The 25067-nt window shown below is 40.9% G+C and overlaps 1 long non-coding RNA gene across 1 annotated transcript; it reads left to right on the top strand.

Annotated features, from left to right (window-relative positions):
* Window positions 1-15: 15 nt before the first annotated feature.
* On the top strand, window positions 16-24789 carry LOC144329856 (uncharacterized). Its single transcript, XR_013395552.1, has 4 exons — window positions 16-177; window positions 3035-3084; window positions 5539-5589; window positions 24049-24789. It is a non-coding gene; the product is annotated as an uncharacterized LOC144329856 (long non-coding RNA).
* Window positions 24790-25067: the final 278 nt, after the last annotated feature.

The following is a 25067-nucleotide window of genomic DNA, read 5'->3' as shown; positions in this document are numbered from 1 at the left end:
GCGTTGCCAGCCGCTGAGTGAAGGCCGAAAGGGCCAATGGGAACATTAGACGACGCATTTGTCCCTGGGTAGAGCGTTGGTGTCCGCTTTCGTGAAATCGAGTTACCCACCCTAGAGCTTTGTTGAGATGGTCTTCATTACAGGTGTCTAGGAGGCGGCGTAAGCTAACTTCACTAGGTCATTAAGCATGTACTTTGGTGGTTACTTATATTTTGGAAGTCACCGGCGTTACATTCTGTTTTCCTGGCCTTCGAACTGGAGCATCAGTACTGCCGCTGTTGGAATAGCAACCTAGAGACTTTGCTATTTTGTGAACAAACTCCACCTATCCTCATGGGCACCGAATTTTGGGTGCTCTGGTGCAAATATCTGAGGTGACTTGGCGTAACTGAGAATACAGCCTTGGGGCCTTCGATAATCGGCGTTCCAATCTGGGAGGTCCAGGCACAACCCTTCCTATGGAAAAGCACCAGCATAGTGGGAGGGAAGCACACTGTGGCACTTAAAATCCCTTGTAGAGAGGAAGGAAGAAAAACTAGGTTACTTGATGGATTTGAAACACACTAATAGTATATTTATTCTGATTTCTGATATTCTTTTGAATATTATTTGGCAACAAGTTATCTCTACTTAAGTTCATGCGATCAATGCTTGCTCTCTAATTGGGGCACAACAGTGTTGAGTCCTGTATTAGAGGCGATACCTATCTACATTATTAAGACAACTGCCTGCTATTTTTTTTTTTTCCACCTGCTTTCTGCCTTTCCTCTCCCTTTCGCACAGGGAATTCCTTTTTATCAGCTGGAATACATTTTCTATCCTTCTTAATTGCCTTATAAAAAAGAACTATGGATATTCAAAGACAAGAAGATACACCTTGTTTTTATTTGACTTACATCTTCCTATCTCTATTTTTCCCACTTTCACCGCAACCCAAATTTGTGAGTTGACAAAACTGATATTTTAGAGTTCTTAAGTTGCTGGGGAAGTTTGTTTGTTTTTTCTATCTATGCAAATAATCAATTACAGACTGTGTAGTAATATCTTATCAATGGGAAGTACTTTCAGATCTGGGATCTTAAGACCAATGCCGCCGGGCGCGGTGGCTCAAGCCTGTAATCCCAGCACTTTGGGCGGATTACTAGGTCAGGAGACGAGACCATCCTGGCTAACACGGTGAAACCCCGTCTCTACTAAAAAATACAAAAAACTAGCCGGGCGAGGTGGCGGGCGCCTGTAGTCCCAGCTACTCAGGAGGCTGAGACAGGAGAATGGCCCGAACCCGGGAGGCGGAGCTTGCAGTGAGCTGAGATCCAGCCACTGCACTCCAGCCTGGGCGACAGAGCGAGACTCCGTCTCAAAAAAAAAAAAAAAAAAAAAAGACCAATGCCAATTCCTGACTCATTCTATCCAAACTTCATGGCAGACATGACAGACTTCTTGACTCCACAGTAACTTATCTGGTCTCTGCTGTACTTTTCTGCTTAAATCGATTCTGGAACAACTTAGGGATCAGAAAATAGCAGGAGAAGGTCTTGAAATGGGTAAGTCACCCATTACTTCCTGTTTTCTTTTTATCTCTTAATCCCATTGGCTTCAGTTCTTTTTGGTTTTGGGACTTTTAAATAATAGCTTTGCATTTTCTGAAAAAAAAAAAAAAAGCCATCGTTTTTACTTACTCCTAAAGGTGTGAATAACATGCCTATCAAGTTATTTTACATATATCTTGTACAGAAGCCTGTACCTCATGGAGTTCCTGAATAGCTGCAAGAAGTTTTGAGGATCTGGGAGAGGGAAAGAAGACTTACTGAGGACATGATAACTGTCTTAAATATGTAAAGAGATCTCATGTAAAGGAGTTAGTAGATTTACTTATATTTACAGTGCAGAAATGGCCAAGAAGTAAAGGTTTAATGGAGTGGAATAACCAAAGCCAACATAGGGAGCCAGTAAAGTTAAATCGGCCTTAAAGTTTTCTGAATTGGTTTAAAACAGAGTCACAAACTATGCTATTAGGAATATGATAAGGAGGAAACTACATGTTGCTTTGGGTTGGTCTAAGAGGCTGATTTTATACAAGGTCAAACAAGAACCCTCTGACCTTATATAATCCATATGCACAGGAAATATTCTTTCACTTCACTCTTTCCCTAAAAGATGCAGTCTTTACCCTAGGTCGCAAACAAAAGCAACAAGGAATTCTGTTACTGGGCCTTCAGCTCTTACCCACTCATTCTAAGCAAAACTGTAAATGTCTTTCCCAATCAACCAGTAAAATCCATTCTGTCCCTTTAGGTATAACCATTTGCAACACTATGATTTCATCCATATTTATCACTGCCATTCAGTGACATAATCTCCTTATGATAAACCATTCTTTTTATTTTTAAAATTTTATTTATTTTTTAGACAGTCTTGCTCTGTCACCCAGTCTGGAGTGCAATGGCGGGATCTCAGCTCACTACAACATCTGCCTCCCAGATTCAAGCAATTCTCCTGCCTCAGGCTCGCGAGTAGCTGAAATTACAGGTGCCTACCACCACACCCGGCTAATTTTTGGATTTTTAGTAGAGATGGGGTTTCACCCTGTTGGCCAGGCTGGTCTCAAACTCCAGGCCTAAAGTGATCCACCTGCCGCAGCCTCCCAAAGTGCTGGGAGTACAGGCATGAGCCACTGCACCTGGCCTCCTTGTGGTAAACCATTCTAATGGGACTTGTGTGGGTCTTTTGCTTAGTGGTTTTTAATCTGACCAGAAATTTGGTAATTCTATGAATTGAAGAATTAAATCTATTAAATCACCAGAACTGAACCACTAGAGGGAGTCCAGAACCAACTAAGCCTGAAGGCTACAGGATTGTTAGGACATTGGTGTTCTCAACTGTAGTTTCCAACTCGATTTTCCCAGGATCCTCATCTAGATGTGTGAAGCCATCTGTTGTCTCTATATATTAACTGGCTTAGTCTGTTCAGGTTGCTGTAACAAAATACCACAAACCAGGTAGCTTATAAATAACAGCAATTTATTTCTTACAGTTCTGGAGGCTGGGAAGTCAAAGACAAGGCACTGGCAGATTCCATGTCTGGTAAGGGCCCACTGTCTGGTTTAGAGATAGCTCACTACCCGCACATGGTGGAAGGGACTAGCTAGCTCTCTCATGTTTGTTTTATAAGCACACTAATCCCATTCATGAGGGCTCCACTCTCATGACCTAATCACCTCCCAAAAGGCCCTGACTCCTACTACCATCATCTCAAGGGTTAAAATTTCAACAAATGAATTTTGTGGAGGACACAAACATTGAGATCACAGCAGTAACTGACTTATTCTCACATAATTTTCACATGCCTCAAGCCATGTAAAACTCAGTTTCTAAGTTAAAATTTAATTTCTGTGTTAAGTATAAAAATGAGACCCTTCCTAAATCCAAAATTTAGTGGTAGGTCAAAATCCAAACCGATGGAATTCATCTTGCTATAGCCTAGAAACATTTCTAGCTTTAAATTGTTTCAAATAGCTTTGCCAAACAAAATCTTTTGTGAGATTTTCCCAAAGATGCATGTAACAAATAGTTTCTCTTTATGTCCTTTGCTGCTTTCAAGGTTACAATGTAATTTTTAATTAACTATAAAAATTCTTAATTAGCTTTAAGTCTATAATTCAAAAGAAATAATTGGAACCTGTTTCTTCTTGAGGATAATGATCATACATGATTTTTGTCCCTTCAGCATATTATTTATATATATATATAAATATATTCCTGTACATGAAAAAAATCTAAAGAAAATGGTTAAACCAGTAGCATGAATCATCTGCAGCTTAAATAATGTTAATCTTTCCTGCATTTCCATTTTTGTGGTATGTTCAACCCTAATATATTTGAACATTAGCAATGATTATGAGTTGTAATAGATAAATAGAGATTTGTTTAGCCACCCTTGAAAAAGCATGATTTTCAAATACTTTCATCTCAACAGGCTCATGTAGATGTAGTAAGTGATTTATTTCCACAGATACCTAATATGCCAAACCTAGGTTCTTAAAGTATATAATGAAAATCCCCCTAAATAGGACATTGTTAAAATTGTTCTTTAGAATCTTCCATCTTTACCCTTTATGTTGTATCCAGGTTAGAATTAGTCTTTAGAGTAATTCTAGATATAGAATAAGTTATAGAATCCGAAGAAGGAGGATGAAAATATTTGCTGGATTTCAAATGACCTGCAGACTATGGTTCATAGAACATCATTCTGAAAGTCTGTTCTTGCACATTTTCACGAAATTGCTTGATTGATCATTTTTTTAGAAGTTAATTTTAAGGTAGTTTTTCCCTATGATACTGATTCACACTTTTCAGCTTACAAACATAATATATATTTATTAAAACAAATATTTATTGAACATCTACTTCTTGCTAGTTACTATACCAGAGGCTGAGTATTTGGTGGCAAACAACAACAATAAAAACACTGTAATCCTTGCCTTCATGAAGCTTAGAGTTTACTGGGAAGTCAAACATTAAAGAAGTAAACAAGTGAATAAATCTGATAATTAAAGGTGATGAAAATTGCCTTGAAAGAAATAAACAGAAAAGGGCTACTTTAAACAGGTATTAAGGATAATTGTTTTTCCTACTTTCATATACCACTCAGCCACTCAACACAGCACTTCTGACACCAGGTGTTGGTTGGGGGGTTCCCCACATATCAAGCAGATTTTCCCACAGATACCACCTAGTGTCCTCTGAATCAATTCAGTGCCGAGACTATCTACCTGGAGATAGCATCAGACTCCACAGGTTCAGGGCCCAGTCCCTCAAGACTACCCCCCACTTCAGATGCCAATCACAAGTTCCAGGTTGTGACCTGTGCTTCTAACCAGGGACAGGCTGTAAATTGGGCTTCCCATGACTCCCTTCTTAGGTTCTATTAATTTACTAGGATGGCTCATGGAATTCAGGAAAACACATTACTTGCATTTACTGGCTTATTAATAAAGGATGTAATAAAGGATACAGATGAACAGCCAGGGGATACAAAGGGTGAGATCTGGAAGGGTCCTGAGTACAGGAGCTTCTGTCCCCATGGAGTTGGTATGTACCACATTCCAGGCACATGGATGTGTGTTTGCCAACCTGGAAACTCTCTGAACCCCAGAGTTAAGGGATTTTTATGGGGCCTTCATCATGTAGGCATGATCGATCATTAACTAAATTTCCAGCCTCTGTCCCCTCACTGGAGAATGGAGGTAGGGGCTGAAAGCTCCAAGTTTATAATCATGGTTGGTCTTTCCAGTGACCAACCCTCATCTAGGAGCCAGGCAAGAATTGCCTTGGTAGAACAAAAGACTGCTGCTTTTCCGTGGACAGGAAAGTCCACGGGATTTAGGAGCTCCGTGTCAGGAACGAGAGCAAAGACCAAACATTAGAACCAAAGATTCTCCTAGCACCCCTGTAACTTAGGAAATTACAAGGGTGTTGGGAGCTCTAGGCCAGGGACTAGAGGCAGAGACCATATATATATTTCTTATTTCACAACAGGAAAGGAGAGAAGGCCTCTGAGGAAGTGACATTCCAGCTGAGACCTGAAGGGTAAGTAGAAACCAGGCAGAAGAATTAGAAGGGGAGAGGGGAGAGGGAAAAGCCTGTGCCAATGCCCTGAGATTGGAATATGCTTTTTGTGTTTAAGAAAATAACAGAAAGTCAGTATTATCTTTACCACACTGTTATACTTTTGGCTTTTTTTTTTTTTTTTTTTTTTTTTTTTTTTTTTTTGAGACGGAGTCTCACGCTGTTGCCCAGGCTGGAGTGCAGTGGCGCGATCTCGGCTCACTGCAAGCTCCGCCTCCCGGGTTCCCGCCATTCTCCTGCCTCAGCCTCCTGAGTAGCTGGGACTACAGGCGCCCGCCACCGCGCCCGGCTAATTTTTTGTATTTTTAGTAGAGACGGGGTTTCACTGTGGTCTCGATCTCCTGACCTTGTGATCCGCCCGCCTCGGCCTCCCAAAGTGCTGGGATTACAGGCTTGAGCCACCGCGCCCGGCCTTTTTTTTTTTTTTTTTTTTTTTTTAATGAGACAGAGTCTCGCCCTGCTGCCCAGGCTGGAGTGCAGTGGCGTGATCTCTGCTTACTGCAACCTCTGCCTGCTGGGTTCAAGTGATTCTCCTGCCTTAGCCTCCCAAGTAGCTGGGATTACAGGCACACACCGCCATGCATGGCTAATTTTTGTATTTTTAGTAGAGACAGGGTTTCTCCACATTGGCCAGGATGGTCTCAATTTCCTGACTTCGTGATCCGCCCACCTCAGCCTCCCAAAGTGCTGGGATTACAGGCATAAGCCACCGCACCGAGCCCAAATACTGTATCTTAAGATTGACTATACCATACCTTTGGAAACTGTATGCTGCCAGCTTATCTAAACATTCATCTACTCTTTTCTATGCTTACCATCAATAAGAATTTTTATTACTTTTATTGGATCATTGCAAAAATGTCCTAATTAAACTCCATCCCTCCAATCTCTCCCTAAATTGTGACTATATTAATCCAGCCAAGAAAAATCTCCTATACTTTGACTGGTTTGAGGATTATGTCTGAGTTATATTAAATCTGAAAATTTAGTTTATCTAAATGAATTTAGAACGTTCAAACTTGTCTTAAGCGTTGACCTAATATTGTATAAGATCAGATCTGGGGGAATGAGCCAGAAAGAAGACTAGGCTCCAGGAACAAGGAAGATACTGTCCCATGGTTTATTCATAGCAACTTCAAGGACAGTTTATCAACTTTCCTTGATCTCTTTCCCTCCTCCAAAATAAGTATTCTTGCTCTGAGTTTCCTTGATACCCTGCACGTACCTCTTAGAACAATTATCATATTATGTTTTAGTTGTGGTATCCTTATCTTTCTAAACCCTTTAAGGACAGAAAATGAGTCTTGTTCTTCTCCAGGTGCTCTGTACTTACCACAGTACCTAAAGGATTTAAGTGTAAAATCAAGATATGTTGAATGAATTAATGAGTAGCAGCAAGGCTGGATTGGCAAAATGGGACTTAGTCATGGAAAGCCTTGAATGCCATTTATTTATTCATTCTGTACCAGGAAATGTGCAGGAAATGGGAGGGAATGACATCCAGAGCACTACAGTACAATGGCGGACAGGGCAGAGTTAATGGTATTCTCTCCTCCAAGTAAACCCTTTACTCCAGGTCATTCATTTATAAAGCCTTAATGCAAACTGAACTTCCCTCCAGGAAGATTTATTTCACATCTTTGGTTCAAACTGCTCTTGTCTTAATCTGAGGTCCTGTAGCACTGTCCATACATTTATGCATCTAGTTGCATTCTGTTTGTATTGCTAGATAATTGTTTCAAGTGACTTTGTATTATTTTTCCAGTGAGATCTTTAAGTGCTTTGGGAATTTGTACCTCTTTTTTCTAATCTTTTAAAATTTTTGCTCCCCATCCCAGCATTGAGCAAAACGCTAGGTGTTTAATAGTTAAGTCTGTCTGTTTCCTCAAATACTAGAAATTCACTTAGTTTTTATTTGAATGTAGGAGAATGAGCTTGAAAAATCTAAAATAAAAAAAAAGTTGGTTTGGGTTTTATACCTAAGGTATATTAGAGCTGAGAATTTTCGTCTGCTATAATAACTCTTAGATCTTTAGAACACTCAGACTTGTCTAGTAGTTGACCTAACATTAAATATGACCTGTTCTTGGGAACTGACCCAGAAACAAGGCCAGCCACAGATAGGATAGAGACTGTCTGCAAATGGTTTATTCATATTAATTCACAGGTATCCATTTCATTAGTTTCCTCTAGTGCTTTGCTACACCCCATCCAAAAAATGAGATGAAGTCTCTGATTTCTTCTTTCTAAGGTACTAAAATAAAAAAGAGGAGACAGAAATATCTCTTTGCTGCACCGTTATATCTCACTGATTGACAAGATCTTGCCAAAATAATGCAAGCCCTGAGAGAGAGGGGAGAGAGAGGTCTCATGACCTTTTAGCCTTGGAATGGGAGGGCTGACTCCAAAAGAATCGATCCACTGGTTTCCAAAATAGCAAAACCGAAGACAAAAGGATGAAGATACGTGTTCTGAATCCTCTCAAACTGAGCAGATAGGGAACTTTGTTTAGAATAATTACATTATTCACACCATCCTTGGTACTGAATGTTTCATTTGTCCATTGAAATGAAGGTCACTGTTTCCCTCCCACACCCAAAAATGTGTGGGAGTAGCCATGAATGCCTAGGCATTTTTCAGAATTCTCTTTGTCCCACTTCTTTCTAGACCTGCAAACTTTTCTGACTTTGAGTGAACTCAGTATGTTTCAGAACCATGAAATAGTGCCTGACCTGCCTGATGCAATTTGGAATGAAGTCTTGGCAAACACACTGCCCCCAGACAGAATTCAACAGTTCTTCTGGTTTTCCTCAACATGTAACCTTCCCACCTTTTTAGCACTTGGCTTAATTCTGCCTTGAGTTAGTTGTTTTCCTATCTGTCTTTCCTCTACTTCAGCAGTCCCCAGCCTTTTTGGCACCAGGGACCAATTTCATGGAAGACAGTTTTTCCACAGATGGGGTGTGGCAGGGGGATATTTCGGGATGAAACTGTTCCACCTCAGGTCATCAGTTAGGCATTAAATTCTCATAAGGAACACACAACCTAGATCCTCTGCATGCCAGTTCACAGTATACAATAAGGTTCGCACTCCTATGATGATCTAATGCAGCTGATCTGACAGGATGTGGAGCTCAGGTGGTAATGCTCGCTCAGCCCCGCTCACCTCCTGCTATGTGGCCTGGTTCCTAACAGGCTGTGGACTGGTACCGGTATGTGGCCCAAGGGTTGGGGACCCCTGCTGTACTCCCTCCTAAGTGTAAGAGTTGATGCTATGTGTTAGTCATCTTTGATCTTTCATTTTACCTTCTTCCAGCAGGGGCTGGAATTGCTACTGGCTTGCTGTATGGTCTTGAGCAATTCATTTAACCTTTCTGAGCCTGGTTGTTAAAATCTATGAAATAGATTATTGTGAGATTAAGTGACATACTACAGGTTGAGCATTCCTAATCCAGAAATCCAAAATTCAAAATGCTCAGCATCAAAAGCTTTTTGAGTCCTGACATGATGCTCAAAGGCAATGCTCATTACAGCATTTCAGATTTTGGATTTCTGAATTTGGATATTGAATCAGTAAGTATAATGCAAATATTCCAAAATGCAAAAAAATCCGAAGTCCAAAACACTTCTGGTCCCAAGTATTTCAGATAAGGGATACTCAACCTGTATGATGTTCATTGTAATTATTATCACCTATCTTATCAGGATGTTATGAGATCATTTATGGAAATTTCTTTTGAAGGGTAAAAGCTCTATTGGCATGTAATGTAAAGCTCCACTAAACAATAATAGCTACACAGATAGAGTACCAGGTACAGTTATGTTTACATGTATGATCTCATTTAATCCTCCCAATAACCTTGAGAGGTTGGAACTATTTTTTTTTAATTTATAGTTGAGAGAACTGAGGTGCAAAATGTTAAGTAACTTTCCCAAGTTCACACAGCTAGTAAGTGGCAGAGCTAGGATTCAAAACTAAGTGGCCTGGCTGGCTCCAAAGTTTCCACTCTCAACCACTACACTATGCTATGCTATAACCAAATCTGGCTTTGCAAACCACACCCACTAATTAATAGTTATGTGACCTTACACAAGGTTTTAAAATTTTACACCTAATTTCAATCATTTTTAAAATGGAGATAAAACTAATGCCTACCTCATAGGTTCATTTATCCAACAAATATTTCTTGAGCTCCTACCATTTGCTATACGCTAGGTATACCACAATATCATGATAACTAAATTCATGTAATGCACTTGCCTACTGCCAGGCACATATTAAGTGGTCAATGTTAATTATTATTTTAATTAATAGTAGTAAGCCAGTGACCTCTCTGAGACATATTTCCCAGTCCTTGGCTAGAGATTGTTCTATGTCATCACCATATAGCTGTTTTCTACTGATCCCCTAATTGTATTTGACATTTTCAAGTTGTATTTGAAAAACAAGAAAACAGCAATACAAGCATCTTGCAGGGCTCAACAGAGTGGCTACTTCGAAGTGGATCTGACACATAGTAAAAGCTAGGCAGGGCGTGCAAAATATGCTTACTGCCAAGGAACATGAAGTATATTTGGTGAATGTGAAGATATGAAGATGATCAAATATAATGCTTTTGGGAAATGTGTGGTGAGGTCATCTTGGGAAACAAAGATGTAGCCCCACATTACATCCCTAGTGATACATTAAAAAACCCCAGCATCCTACTTCTCAGAATCCATCTAGGAATGAATGGCTTGTGGTGGGCGCTCTTCTGTGCTGTGCTTTGGTGCTCTCAGGATTCATCCTGTGTTTACCTACCCCATGTTCTGTGAGAGCCAGAAGTAATTTGCTAGGTTACATAAGAGACTTTTTAGCTTACTGGTAATCAAATGAGATGATATGTATGAAATCATTTTGAAACACTACACACACACACACACACACACGCAGAAGGTTTTCTACAAGAGTGTTGTAGTCATGAAGAGAATGCTCACTGTGGGAACCAGATATGGAAAGTACTTTCTTCCTCATTTCTAAGCTTGCTCTCAGCATCTTTTTCTTCCTTACTGTCACTAAGTTTGCCTTCCTGTCCTGACTACTTCCCCTTCTGCACATTTTAGTTCCTAATAATAACAGTAGCTAACATGTAAGTGGTTAAGTGCTTTACATGTATTAATTCATTTAATCATTATAACAACTCTTTGAGTTACATACTGTTATTATCCTTATTATATTTGAGAAAGCTGAGGTACAGAAGGGTTAAGTTACTTACACAAGGTCATACAGCTTAAATTGTAGGGTCAGGCTTTAAAGCTGGGTAGTTTGGTTCCAGAGCCCACACTCTTGATTATGATGCTGTACTGTGTTTTAGTCTGCCATAGGGCCTGCCACTGTCTGAGGTACACATTTGCCAACCTAAAATCTTTTCTATCCTTTTATTTGTCATGTTTTTTTTTTCTTTAGCAGAAGAACTTGAAAATTTTTTAGGCAGCAATTGGCAGTTTTTCTCTTTACCTTCTACAGTTCAATCAATGAAGCCACAATCATTTTTTACTAACACCAACTCTAATATGAATTTGTTACTCAGTTATGAGAAATGCAGAATCTTACCAAGTGGTATAATTCATGCTACAAACTTTGATCTTTAGTGATTGTCTGGGGCAACAATTCTGCACAGTGTTAACTAAACCACTGGCTAGCTTATAAACACAAATCTATTCAAGAAATGAGGTCAAAATCTCAGATATTTTTCTTCTGCTGATTACTTGGTTTAAGATAACATTCAAGCTGCTACTTGCTCAACGGTTAGGCACGAAGTTGGCAGAATCAGCTCTCTTCATGGCATTATAAGAAGAGATGAGCATTGTTTTTGTCGTTTTTTGAGACAGAGTCTCGCTCTGTCACCCAGGTTGGAGTGCAATGGCATGATCTCGACTCAATGCAACCTCCGCCTCCCAGGTTCAAGTAATTCTCCTGCCTCAGCCTCTAGAGTAGCTGGGATTACAGGCGCATGCCACCACGCCCTGCTTTTGTGTGTGTGTGTGTATTTTTAGTAGAGATGGGGTTTCACCATGTTGGCCAGGCTGGTCTCAAACTTCTGACCTCAGATGATCCACCCGCCTCGGCCTCCCAAAGTGCTGGGATTACAGGCGTGAGCCACCGTGCCCAGCCTAGCGTTGTTTTGAAACGTATACAAAATACCTTTCTAAGGTATTAGAATAGAATGGTGTGAAACTAGGACTTGAACAAAATGTTGAGATTAACTAGGTTGTATAAGTGGGCATGGAGAGATTAAGTGACTTGCTCAGGGTTATCCAAGTAGTTAATGATCAAGCAGTGATCTGCAGGTCAATTCCGACCTCCACATCTGCATGCATGGTGCACTGCCCTGAGCACTGCACTTCTGACTGGAACTGTCTCAGACAGGCTGTGTGGACATCCATACAGTGATGTGAAAGACTTCTCAAAGTTGAAAACCCTTTATTAGTTGCCCCAATAAAGGCACTATATTTCACTCAGGAATCATATACTTCATTTTATATTTAAATAACTAGATTCTATGTATCATAGCAGCTTAATTTGAAAGAGCTAAGGGTTTGGCTGCTGTGGCTTAAATCCTAAAGGACAGACTTCTGCTTGTGAGAAAATAGTGGCAGAAACAATGTTATAAAATGTGCATTGATGCCCTCCTAAAATCCTCAAGTGCAATTTTAGGGTAAGAAGCCTCACGTTCTAGAAGTGGCCCTTCTCTCCACACAACTGATGATAATACTAGCTTATTGTCATTTTGATGTGATCTGGATACCTCCTTTCACCGAATCAAAGGAACCATAGCATCAAAGGTTATTCTCTTTTTTTTTTTTTTTTTTTGAGACGGAGTCTCGCTCTGTCGCCCAGGCTGGAGTGCAGTGGCGCGATCTCGGCTCACTGCAAGCTCCGCCTCCTGGGTTTACGCCATTCTCCTGCCTCAGCCTCCTGAGTAGCTGGGACTACAGGCGCCCGCCACCGCGCCCGGCTAATTTTTTGTATTTTTAGTAGAGACGGGGTTTCACCGTGGTCTCGATCTCCTGACCTTGTGATCCGCCCGCCTCGGCCTCCCAAAGTGCTGGGATTACAGGCATGAGCCACTGCGCCCAGCCAGGTTATTCTCTTAAGGAAAAGAATTTTCATTCCTTTCTTTGGTTTCTATTAGAGGAATATGTTTTTAATTTTTGTCACCTAGCTGCTGCTTTTTGTAACATTCGACCATACTTAACAAACAATCCATGTCTAAAATATTTTGCAGCATGACAGAAAAGCTCCAACTGCCTTAGGAACTCACTGGCCCTGTCAACAGCCAGACCCCAACATTTGGTGTGTGGGATTCCCTGAGTCCTTGCTCAGCGTGTGACCTGTGGACTGGCAGCATGGGTATCATGTGGGAGGTTGTGAGAAATGCAGAGTCTGGGCCGGGCATGGGGGCTCACGCCTGTCATCCCAGCACTTTGGGAGGCTGTGCAGGCGGATCGCTTGAGCCCAGGAGTTTGAGACCAGCCTGGCCAACATGGCAAAACCCAGTCTCCACTAAAAATACAAAAATTAGATGGGCGTGCACCTGTAGTCCCAGCTACTCGGGATGCTGGGGCACAAGAATTGCCTGAACCCAGGGGGTGGAGGTTGCACTGAGCTGAGATCGCGCCACTGTACTCCATCCTGGGCAACAGTGCGAGACTTTCTCTCAAAAAAAAAAAACAAAAATTAGCCGGGCTTGGTGGCGGGCACCTGTAGTCCCAGCTACTTGGGAGGCTGAGGCAGGAGAATGGCATGAACCTGGGAGGTGGAGCTTGCAGCGACCTGAGATTGCGCCACCGCACTACAGCCTGGGCGACAGGGCAATACTCCATCTCAAAAAAAAAAAAAAAAAAGAAAGAAAAGAAAAAAGAAAAAAAGAAATGCAGAATCTTAGGCCTGAATCAGAATTTGCCTTTTAACAAGCTCCCCAAGTGATTCCTATATGCATCCCTGGATGCCTTCATAAGAATACCTATTGCTTCTTTCTAGTCCAGAAGTGAGGCTGAGACTTTCTGTACCCCTATCCCAAGATAAAAACCTTAAGTTAAGAAGTCAGTCTGAGCAACATGGCGAAAACCCATCTCTACAAAAAATACACAAATTACCTGGGCATGATGGCATGCACCTGTTGTCCCAGCTATGCAGGTGGCTGAGGTGGGAGGATCACTTTAGCCTGGGAGGTAGAGCTTGCAGTGAACCAAGATTGTGCCACTACACTCCAGCCTGGGCAACAGCGCCAGACCTTGTCTAAAAAACAAAACAAAACAAAAAACCCCACACAAACAAGAAGTCTTTGATTATTTGGGGCATAGCTTCATTAATTTTGTTGGATAGTTATCAAACCATAGAAATTTGGATTGGAAGAAACCTTAGAGGTCATCAGGTTCAACTGTTATCACTGCTGTGAATTTCAGTATAAAGACTAATGTTTGCAAAAAGGTTAAATTGTGTTCAGGTTATTCTGTTCAAGAAGATAAAAAGTATTTAATTCATGTTAGAAAGGCAGCCATACAAATGGGAGAAGTATATATACTACCAAAAAATATATATACATATATATATATATTTTTTTTTTTTTGAGACAGTCTCGCTTTGTCAACTAGGCTGGAGTGCAGTGGTGCGATCTCCGCTCACTGCAAGCTACGCCTCCCAGGTTCACGCCGTTCTCCTGCCTCAGCCTCCCAAGTAACTGGGACTACAAGCACCCACCACCACACCTGGCTGATTTTTTGTATTTTTAGTAGAGATGGGTTTTCACTGTATTAGCCAGGATGGTCTTGATCTCCTGAGCTCATGATCTGCCCGTCTCGGCCTCCCAGAGAGCTGGGATTACAAGTGTGAGCCACCGCACCCAGCCCCGAGAAGTTTATATATTTAAAAACTTTTAGTGTTAAAGGAAAAAGCTTCAGTTATCTGGAAAGTTTATTGATATGAAATGTCTTGGCCATGATGATATCCCCTAAGGAGAGTTTTATCTTTTAAACTCATATTCCAACTATTTTATATCTGCCAAGCATTACTGTCTTACACAATTATAACTTTAACTTCCCCAACTAAGAAAATTATTACTTATCAAACTAAATTTTCCATAAGGAGAGGAAAAGAGATAAATCTTCCTTGCAGAAGAATTCCAAGCAATATATGTATATAAACGCCTCTTCCTTTCCAGGGCTGTTGGTCTTAGTGACTCAATTCCAAAGAACAAAGTATGAAAAGGAAAAAAACACCAACTTTACAGAGGAAAAACCTGGCAGACACCACCTTAAGCAAATGACAGGGTTAATACCATCAGTGATATGAGAATATTACATACTACCTCACATGATGTGATGAACAGGGCACTTCATCTCTGCAGTATTCTTTCCAAAACTCCATAATGCTAGTCCGATCATGAGAAAAACATAAACCCAGTTCAAAGGATAGACTACAAAATACCTGATTAGTATTCCTCAAAACTGTCAAGGTCCTGAAAAACCAAAGAAAGACTAAGATACTGTCACAGAGCAGAGGTAATCACAGAACACATTACCACTAAATACAGTGTGGTATCCTGGATTGGATATTGGAACAGAAAAAGAATGTTAGTGGAAAAACTGGGAAGATCCAAGTAAAGTCTGGAGTTTAGTTAATAATGATTTATAGTGTTGGTAGCTTAGTTTTGGCAAATGTATCATAGCTGTGGAAGACAATAACAGGGTAAACTGAAACAGGGCGATGCGTGTACAGGAACTCTGTACTATCTTTGTAACTTTTCTGTAAATCCAAAAACAGATAGAAAACAAAATTTCCCACAAACTCATGAAAATTATTTTAACATATTAAAGTACAGATAGACTTCCACAAGTTTAGAAGGCCAACTTGTGCAAAACACCTACTTACAGTATGCACACTTAATCAGTCTGGCATAGTGCCTCACGCCTGTAATCTCAGCACTTTGGGGGGCCGACTGAGGCAGGAGGAGCACTGGAGCCCAGGAGTTCAAGAGCAGCCTGAGCAACACAGCAAGATTCTGTCTTTAATTTTAAAAAATTAATATCATATTCACACTTAAAGCCCTTCTTGAGGCCTATAGCACCATTTTGCTAGACTCAGAAGTTTAAGGTTTTCAGATTTGAATTCCCAGAGTGTAAAATCAGACTCTGTTTTCTAAAAGTTCATTTAACTCTTGAAAAAATTGCACTGAGAATTTATCTCAGCAGAGTTTGGTGAATTTTGATGAATCATTTAGCCTTCTTGGACCATGGTTATCCCAACTACAAAATAAAGTCCCTCTTAGTTTTAAAATTCTGTAAATATGTCTCTCTCAAACAATGTAAATATTGTTTTAAAGTGAGGTACAAATTCCAAGGGAAAAAATAAAACTTTGACTAGGCAATTGATTCCACAAACATTTATTAAGTGACAATCACTGTGCTAGGTACAGGACCTGTAGCCCTTGCTCTCCAGAGGTCTGGTGAAAGAGAGAGATATATAAACAAGCTGTTACAGCCTGTATAGGTGCTCTAAAAGAAGTATTAACAAGGTGTGCTGTGGTATACAGGAAGAAGTTGCTTCACTCTTCCTGGAGATGTTATTTTGGACATAAAAACTAGGAATACCATGAAATGGTAGTACTGTTTGATCTAACCAGAGTCAGTGAGGAATTAGTCCTATGCTAGTAAACATTTATCTTCATTGGCTGTTTGTAAATATCTGGGAATTACTGGATTTTCCCAGTGATAAACTGGCTGCAGAGTCAGAAATTTGGTTGCTACAGTGTTGTGCCAGAAAAGTACAAGTGTCTCAAGTTGTAGATGCATTCTCTTGGGAATGTCTGAAATCTGTCCCCTGAGATGATTTAATTGCTGTCACATTAACAACATAACTTTCCAGAAAAGGCAGTGTGTTGGCTGTCATAGTCTGTTATTACTAAATCAAGCCTTCATAAAAAACTCACGCCTCACAGGTCATTCCATCTTATAGCTGAATGTTTCTAGTTTAGCTTTTGCAATATGTAGTCTTATATGGTCTTGGTATTTAGTTTTGCTTTTACATTCTGAATACCATGGTAAACAGTAATTTAGAGTTCCTAAGCAAAAGTTCAATATTCGACCCTACTTTGATTCTAAGCTGCAAATTCTGAATAGTTCTATTTGAACAGACCTTTCTTTAGCAGGGACAACATGACTATGGAGGACATTTTGTCACTTAAATGACCATGGGCGGAGGAGATGAGTGCTTCCTCCTGGGATGCTGCCCAAGACAAGTAAGAATATTCGAGAGGGGTGCAGCAAACTGGCGAATGTTCCTTCTCCAATTCCCAGGGCCCAGCTAGAGAAGTGCCTTTTGCTGGGAATGATAATTCTGGAAAACTCCCTACCAGCAACAAGCAAGACAGACAAGAGTGAAATAGCAAGCACAGACTGAGAACCGGGCAAAGTGCACAACAGTGAGATAGGCAGAAGTGTCTTCCCACGCTAATCTCCCTGTCCTGCCAGATCACAGCGTGTATGGACATGAGAGGAGCCAGGTGGCTGTGGGAGGTTTTCTCCCAGAGCAGTATCTACAGTTTTCTTAGGGCAGAGCTGCAAGGGAAAATATCTTGTGACAACAAGAATTGTTTCTAAGCAGACACAGGGCCCTTTGCTTCTAAAAAAAAAAATAGCCATTAGGGTTTTTTTCTGATTATAAATGTAGTAATATCTCATAGAGAAAGGTATACAAATTGCAGAAAAGCAGAAAGAAGAATATAAAAGTTACCCATTACATCTCCATGCAAAGATTGTCACTATTTAAATTTTGGTAAATTTCTTTCCAGAATTTTATGTGCATACATATATTCAACATGGTTGAGAGAATACTGTATGTACAATTTCATATTTGGTTATTCTTCAGTTAATATTGTGAGGAAGCCAGAGACCACCTCCAACCCCACTTTTAGCTCTTAGTGGGCTTTTTAGCTGGATGTAGAGGCCAAATTGAGACCAGGCAGATTACCAAGACAAAAGCATACAAATTTTATTAGTTTTACATGTACAAAAGGATCTCCACAGGAGAGTGAAGTGTGAAGAAGTAGTCAAAGCAAGATGCTTTTATACTTTTTTAGACAAGGAACAATAAATATGAGTAGAAATGATAGGACAAAGAAAATCTGGCTAGGGACAGTCAGTTTTCTAGAGGAGTCACTAGGAGATATATGGTGGGGTATAAAACTGGTGAAAGATAGGAGTTACTTCATTAGGTATGTTTATTTAGGTCCACTGTCAACTGCAATTCCAAGTCTCTGGTGATAAGAGCTGTTTTCTCGCCCTAGTATGGAGAGGGTACCCCTCCCAGAGAAATCTTTATTGCTTACTATATACAGAGAGACAGATCAACTTGCTTTTTCTAAGACTAAATTTTCTCTAATATTTTCAACTCAAATACGTCAACCTGACATATTTTAAAATTACACATCCTCCACATCCTAGCTTATTAAAAGAAAAACTCTCTTTAAGCATTATTTTTAGTAGTGCATGTTCATCTTACGATGAAATTTATTTATTATAAATCCTAAATTTATTCATTCACTTAAGAAATATTAAGAAAAATGTATTTATTCATTTAAGAGCCAAGCATTTTGCCAAATGCTGAATGTGTAATAATTTCCTTAACCATTCTTTAATTGTTGGTCAATCTGTTTCTTATAGCATTTTTTTGAGGCTTTAGACAAAAAGTGTAAATAGAGAATCAGCTTGGAGAAGATGTTTGAAAAAGTACTGGGAAAGGAATTTAGGCTACAAGAATGAGATGAGGGAGAAGGTTCCAGTGACAGCTGCCTTCTTACCACTAAGGTGCCCCCAAAAGTATTTCCTGCAATACCAGGGATTGTTTATGGACAGTGCTATCTTCGTGGCACCGATACCATGGAACATAATGATAGAGATTCACTAACTTCTGCATCATTTCTGGAATTAGCCAAAATGACTTCCTCACTTTTGGGCACTGTCTAGATATGCACTGTCTGACCAGCACAACCAGTGCTAGAGGCTGTTGGGTTAAGAAAGGGAAAGGTTGGCTCACACCTGTAATCTCATTGCTTTGGGAGGCTGAGGCAGGAGGATCATGTGAACCCAGGAGTTTGAGACCAGCCTAGTCTACATAGTACGACCCCATCTCTGCAAAAAAATTTAAACATTAGCCAGGCAGTGATGAACATCTGTAGTCCCTGGTACTTGGGAGGCTGAGGTGGGAGGATTGCTTGAGCCTGGCAGGTCAAGGCTGCAGTGAGCTATGATCGCACCGCTGCACTCAACCAGGGTGACAGTGAGACTCTGTCTCAAAAAACAAAGGAGGGGTGGGGAAGTGTCAGTTTAGGGAGAAATGTAAGGCACAACTTTTTCAGCAGGGTGAGTGGAGCTATTTTAGCTACCACTAAAAGTCTGAGGGTTGTAATTAAGTCAGGATGAACATACATTGTATTTCCAGAACCATCCCAATGGGACAGACCCTTCTAAGGCACTTTCCCCTTCCTGCTCTCCCTTCTTTGACTACAGTGCAGGGAGCAACAGCTACGCCTATGCTGAAATACCTTCTCTTGCCTCTGTAGAGTTCCCAATAGAGATCTAAGCTGTACCTGAGCTTGCTTAGAGGACTTATACTCGTTCTGGACTTTCTGTCTCTTTAGCATTCAGCTCTAGCTGACCCACATAAGTTCAGAGACTCATTACCATGTCAAAGACTCATTACCATGCAGTCTTTATGGGTATAGCATTATCCTAAGAAGGACAGTTATCCAATACATAACTCCCAGAAAAAACACTCAGAGATATCCTGAAATGTCAAGATGGCAGCATGTGACACAATATGCAGCTTGCAGGACAGTGTTGAACACTGGAAGTAGCTAGACTACATTTATGCACCCTGCATCATGCAGTAGCTATTCCCCTGAGAATCTCTGAGAAAATCAAGTGTCCTAGAAGTTAAAGGCTCAGGCTTTTGAGTCTTAGAGGCCTGGATTTGAATTTTGGCTCTATTAGCCACTTGGCCACTGTTTCACTTAGGGCAATTTGTTTAATCCTGTAGGGCTCTGTTTCTTCACCTTTGAAACAAGAATATTGTAAGAATACCTCATAGATGACTAAATGAAATAACATGTGAAGCTCTTATCTGGCACATAGTAAGTGCTCAGTAAATAGTAGTTATTATTATTAGAGTAGAAATGATTTTAAAATTAATTGAAGCCGGCCAGGCATGGTGGCTCACACCTGTAATCCCAGCACTTTGGGAGGCTGAGGCGGGCAGATCATGAGGTCAGGAGTTTGAGACCAGCCTGGCCAATATGGTGAAACCCCATCTCTACTAAAAATACAAAAATTAGCCAGAAATCGCTTTAACCCGGGAGGCGAAGCTTGCAGTGAGCTGAGATCATGCCACTGCACTCCAGCCTGGGCAACAGAGTGAGGCTACATTAAATTAAAAAAAAATTTAAAAAAAATGAAGCAATTTGGCAAATGGGTTGGCCTTTGCTTGTAAGTTTAGTCAGAACCTTAAGAAAGAGAATGGTGTTTACTGTTTTTAAATTCCAGAAGGGTATTTGAAGACTGAAGTAAAAGAAAGAAGATTCCTTGGAGCAGACTTCAGATGTTTCTTCCTCAGTTTTCTTAAAGCTCTATCAGTTTCAGTACTAACCTAAGCTGAGATTATTTTAAATACTTGGAGAAAGCTGGCGTTTAATTTAGCTGCAGGTACTGTTTTGCAGTTGTCTTCCAATGAAAGAATCTACCTCATTGGGAGATGCTGAGCAGTAATAACACAGCTGTTCAAAACTAGTAAAAATCCTAAAATGATTTGTACGGGACAGTGCAGAGGCTGTCTTCACAACATTTTGTAACTCATTTGAAATCAAAGACTGCAAAGTACCAAAGAGGGAGCTCAGGTTATTCTAGCCGGGCCATCAGAGTGGCAGTGAACAATTGATTAAGGACTCCGGCTGTGTCAGGCACTGTGCTAGGGATATACTGGTGGATAAAACAGACTCCCTGTCCTTAAGGAGCCAACAGCCCAGTGAGAGACAGACATATAAGCAGGCAATTCTAGGGCAGTGTGATAGGTACTGTGGGCTAGTGGAACACAGGCTATTGTGGGATCAGGCCAGTCCCACAGGATTTCAGATTTAGAAAGTAAATTCCATCAGTTTACCCAGAATCGACTAGGTAGGCGGAAAAAAGAGAACATTAAGAAGGGAAACATAATTAGGAAGCAAGAACTGAGCTAGAACTTACTAGACTCTGAGGGATAAGCTAGAATATTTATTATTATTATTATTATTATTACTACTAATATTTTTGAGACAGAGTTTCTCTCCTGTTGCCTAGGCTGGAGTGCCGTGGTATGATCTCGGCTCACTGCAACCTCCACCTCCTGGGTTCAAGCAATTCTCCTGCCTCAACCTCCCGCGTAGCTGGGATTACAGGTGTGCACCAACACACCTGGCTAATTTTTGTATTTTTAGTAGAGACAGGGTTTTGCCATATTTGCCAGGCTGGTCTCAGAGGGGTTCAAGCAATTCTCCTGCCTCAGCTTCCCAAGTAACTGGGATTACAGGTGTGCAACAACACACCTGGCTAATTTTTGTATTTTTAGTAGAGATGGGGTTTCGCCATGTTTGCCAGGCTGGTCTCAAACTTCTGACCTCAGGTGATCCACCCATCTCAGCTGCCCAGAGTGCTGAGATTACAGGCATGAACCACTGCGCCCGGCAGAATACTGATTTAATATTTTACAATGAGATCTTCATCTTTCCAGCTATCAGATCACTTACTTGTGCTCAGCCTGCAGGGTAACTCCCCCATGCCAAGGTTCCCAGGGATGAGCTTAGTGAGCTCACAAGTTAGAGCAGGTGAATAGTTTTGAGGGAGATTTCATAAAACCCACAGAATTATTCTTGTCCTCAATAGGTTTAACCTTTCCAGAGGCCAGAATATTCTGATTCCATCCTTAGGTAGAGCTGGATGAACAGACTCTGATAGGTTGGCCACTCAGGCTTCCTTTTTTAAAAGTCTATGTTGATAATCACACCTCTGCAGATGCAGTCTTTTAAATATGTTTTTTGTTTATTAGGTAATTTACTCACATGTTCAAAATTCAAAGGTACAATAAGGCTTACAGTGGAAAATCTCTCTCATTCCTGTTTCCCAGCCATTCAGGTCCCCTCCCCAGGGACAGCTTAGGTTATCAGTATCTGTGTATCCTTCCAAATATATTTTATTGATGTAGCCCAAATAATATTTTCTAAAAAAATTGCAGCTTTATTTACATTCCGTCATGAGAATATATACTTTAGTCACCTTGTTTGAACTTGAGTAATACATTATTGTTTCTAACTTACTTTGAGAGATATCCTTCCCCTAAACTATAGGTACAAATGTCTTTTAGAATAGGTGACTTCTGTAGATAGCTAATCTCATCCAGTGTATCTGTGTGTATATGTGTGTGCTTACCAATTTCACAGAGTATCTGTATTCTTAAGTTCTAGGAGCACCTTCCTCTGTACTTGTTTACACCCTATGTACAGATTCTGAAGTCAACCATGATAAAGAAATGGTGAATTCTTATAACGGGCTCTTTTGTTATTTTGTTAATCCAATGACTTTACTGGCTTTTTTTGTTTTATTTTAATCTCAAGACACATTTCAAAAACTCTGTGCTTTTTTGGTTGGAACTAGGGAGAGTTGGGCATATCCCCAAAGCAACGGTGATGAGGGAGAATTGAAAAGCTGAATTTTTGCCATGCTTCTGGTGTGTTTTCTATTCCTTGTCCTTTTAGACCCCTTTATACACACACTATCCTACATTATGCCTTTAAGTTAAGCTACAAAGATGCACTACTATTAGACTTGAATATGCATAATGACTAGGTATGAGACTAGCAAGATCCTAAAATTATTGGTTCAATCAAAGTTATTGATGGTATCTACTGCCAATAGGAGAAGGCAAGACAGGACTTCACAGTCTATTCCATTTCTTCTGAATAAGACAGCAACTAAAGACCACAGAGTTGCCAACTATCACTATATAGATACTTTGCAGAGTTGGCCCAGTATTAGACAAACTAGTATGGAAAGCTTGTACTTTAAATTGATAAGGTCATTCTAGAAGTTGTTACAGAATTTTTTTCAAAAACAGAACATAAAAGAGAATGAAAAAATATAATTGTAGTAAATGAAAAAAAGTGTGGTATAAAAGGGGAAAAAGGACAAAGAATGAAAATAAATGAGAGGCATGGCAAAAAGGAGGAGTGAGTGCTTTGATTTGCTTTTATAACAGCAGGACTGGTTCGGGTGGCGCTATCCACACACTTTCTGCTGGATCCCAGGAAATAAGGGTATACTCTTTGGCTATGAGTTTTTCATTATGAAAACTTAACAACATCGTAACTTCATTATTACCAGGCACCCCCAATTCTTACATCTGCAAAATTAAAATAGTGCTTTTAATGGGTGGCAAGAGGATGTCCTCCAATCTCAAGCAGAAATGGTAATCTCAAGGCCTTGTTATGTGTACTTACTGTACTCTTCAGTTCTTTTGAGGGGAAGCACATATCTGGCTGCCCTCAGTACACTAAGAGAATCAGACCTCAGAGGTGGCTGCATTTTATTGTTGGGAGAAAGTACTTTTAAAATTTTGAGAAATGTTAGAGATTTCTTAAAACCTCACTAGAAGTATGAAGCCTTGATTGGAAAGATAAAGGGATCTGGTTCCAGGTCACACAGCAAATTAGTGGCAGAATTAAGTTATGAACTTAGACTTACTCCTTTCACCATATTATGGCATTTGGGGGCCTCCTTATTGCTAGAGTAGTAACACATTACCTCATATAGCTTCCCCCCACCCAGATGGAGTCTTGCTCTGTCACCCAGGCTGGAGTGTAGTGGCTCCATCTCAGCTCAGTAGCTGGAATTACAGGCACCCACCACCATGCTCGGCTAATTTTTTTTTTTTTTTTTTTTGAGACGGAGTCTAGCTCTGTCGCCCAGGCGGTTGGAGTGCAGTGGGGCGATCTCGGCTCCCTGCAAGCTCCGCCTCCCAGGTTCACGCCATTCTCCTGACTCAGCCTCCCAAGTAGCTGGGACTACAGGCGCCCGCCACCACGCCCGGCTAATTTTTTTTTTTTTTTTTTTTTTTTTTTGTATTTTTAGCAGAGACAGGGTTTCATCATGTTGGCCAGGATAGTCTCAAACTCCTGACCTCAGGCGTTCCGCCCGCCTTGGCCTTCCAAATTGCTGGGGTTACAAGCGTGAGCCACTGCACCCGGCCTCATACGGCTCTAATGCCACGCATCAAGTTCTGCATGTATAGTTTCTCATTTTGGCCCCTCAGCAACCCCCCATGTGCTAGGGACAGTAAATTCTATTCTCACTTTGCAGATAAGAAGACTGCAATTCAAGAAGACACACAGTAGTCTATAACTGAGTCAAGACTGGAACTCAGTTATCCTGATTCCCTCTCGGAGGCTCTTTCTACCATGCCATCTGCTTGTCTGTTGCTTTCCATCCATGAACTCTGGAAAACAAGCTTGAGATACCAAAATTAAAAAGATAGCTCATCAAAAATGAATAGTTACAACTCTGCAAGTACAAAAATGAAATACTCAAATCTCTTGCCTCCTTTCCTACTAGGAGATAAATGTTAACCTGAGTTCTCTAGCTTTGCACAAATCCACAGCAATTAAGACTGCACAGTGAGGGAAAATACTTTTCTAAAAAACAATCCTAATCAAGTTAAAACAAAAAATTTGAAACATGAAATGGAAGGAACGAAACTGCCGTCCTCCCTTATTTGTGACCCACACTTGTCGATTTTCATATCGGAGTTTCTCAAGCCAGGGGCACATGGCCAAAAACCATGTGAAATGCCAGGTGTTCCAAATAACACCCGACGGGGTAGTGGAAGGAAAGCACTACCTCCCCGGGGAGCAAATGGCCCAACTTCCAGACTTAGTTTTCTGCAGTCTCACACCCGATGTTGCACTAAGAAACCACCTAATTTTTAGGTGGTTTCGTTTACCGAAAAATGAGGTGACTGGGTCCGTGCTCGTATGTAACACTATACTCACGCTTTGCATATTTAAATTCTCAAATATTCACTTAATATATGCATAGACCATTGTCACGTCGTCGGAAGTCGCGTCCTGCCCAGGTGCGCGAGACTCCAGCGGGCCTTCTTGCGGCGCTCGGGTCGGGGTCCAGGTCCGGGCGTGCAACAGAAGCCGTCAGTGGCCCCGCTGGCTAAAAAAGGGCAAGCGTCGGAGGCTCGAGCTAGCGGCCACGGCGCCTCCCAACAGTTCCTAATTCGGGGCGCTCTGCTGGCCCCACCACCTGTTCCCGGCAGCCAATGGGGCCGCGGGGGGCGGCCGGGGCGGAGCGCGGCTACAAAAGGCCGCGGG

This window comes from Macaca mulatta, chromosome 7 (assembly GCF_049350105.2).
Source record: "Macaca mulatta isolate MMU2019108-1 chromosome 7, T2T-MMU8v2.0, whole genome shotgun sequence".
Taxonomy (NCBI): domain Eukaryota; kingdom Metazoa; phylum Chordata; class Mammalia; order Primates; family Cercopithecidae; genus Macaca; species Macaca mulatta.
This window is presented reverse-complemented; position numbering and strand designations above follow the sequence as displayed.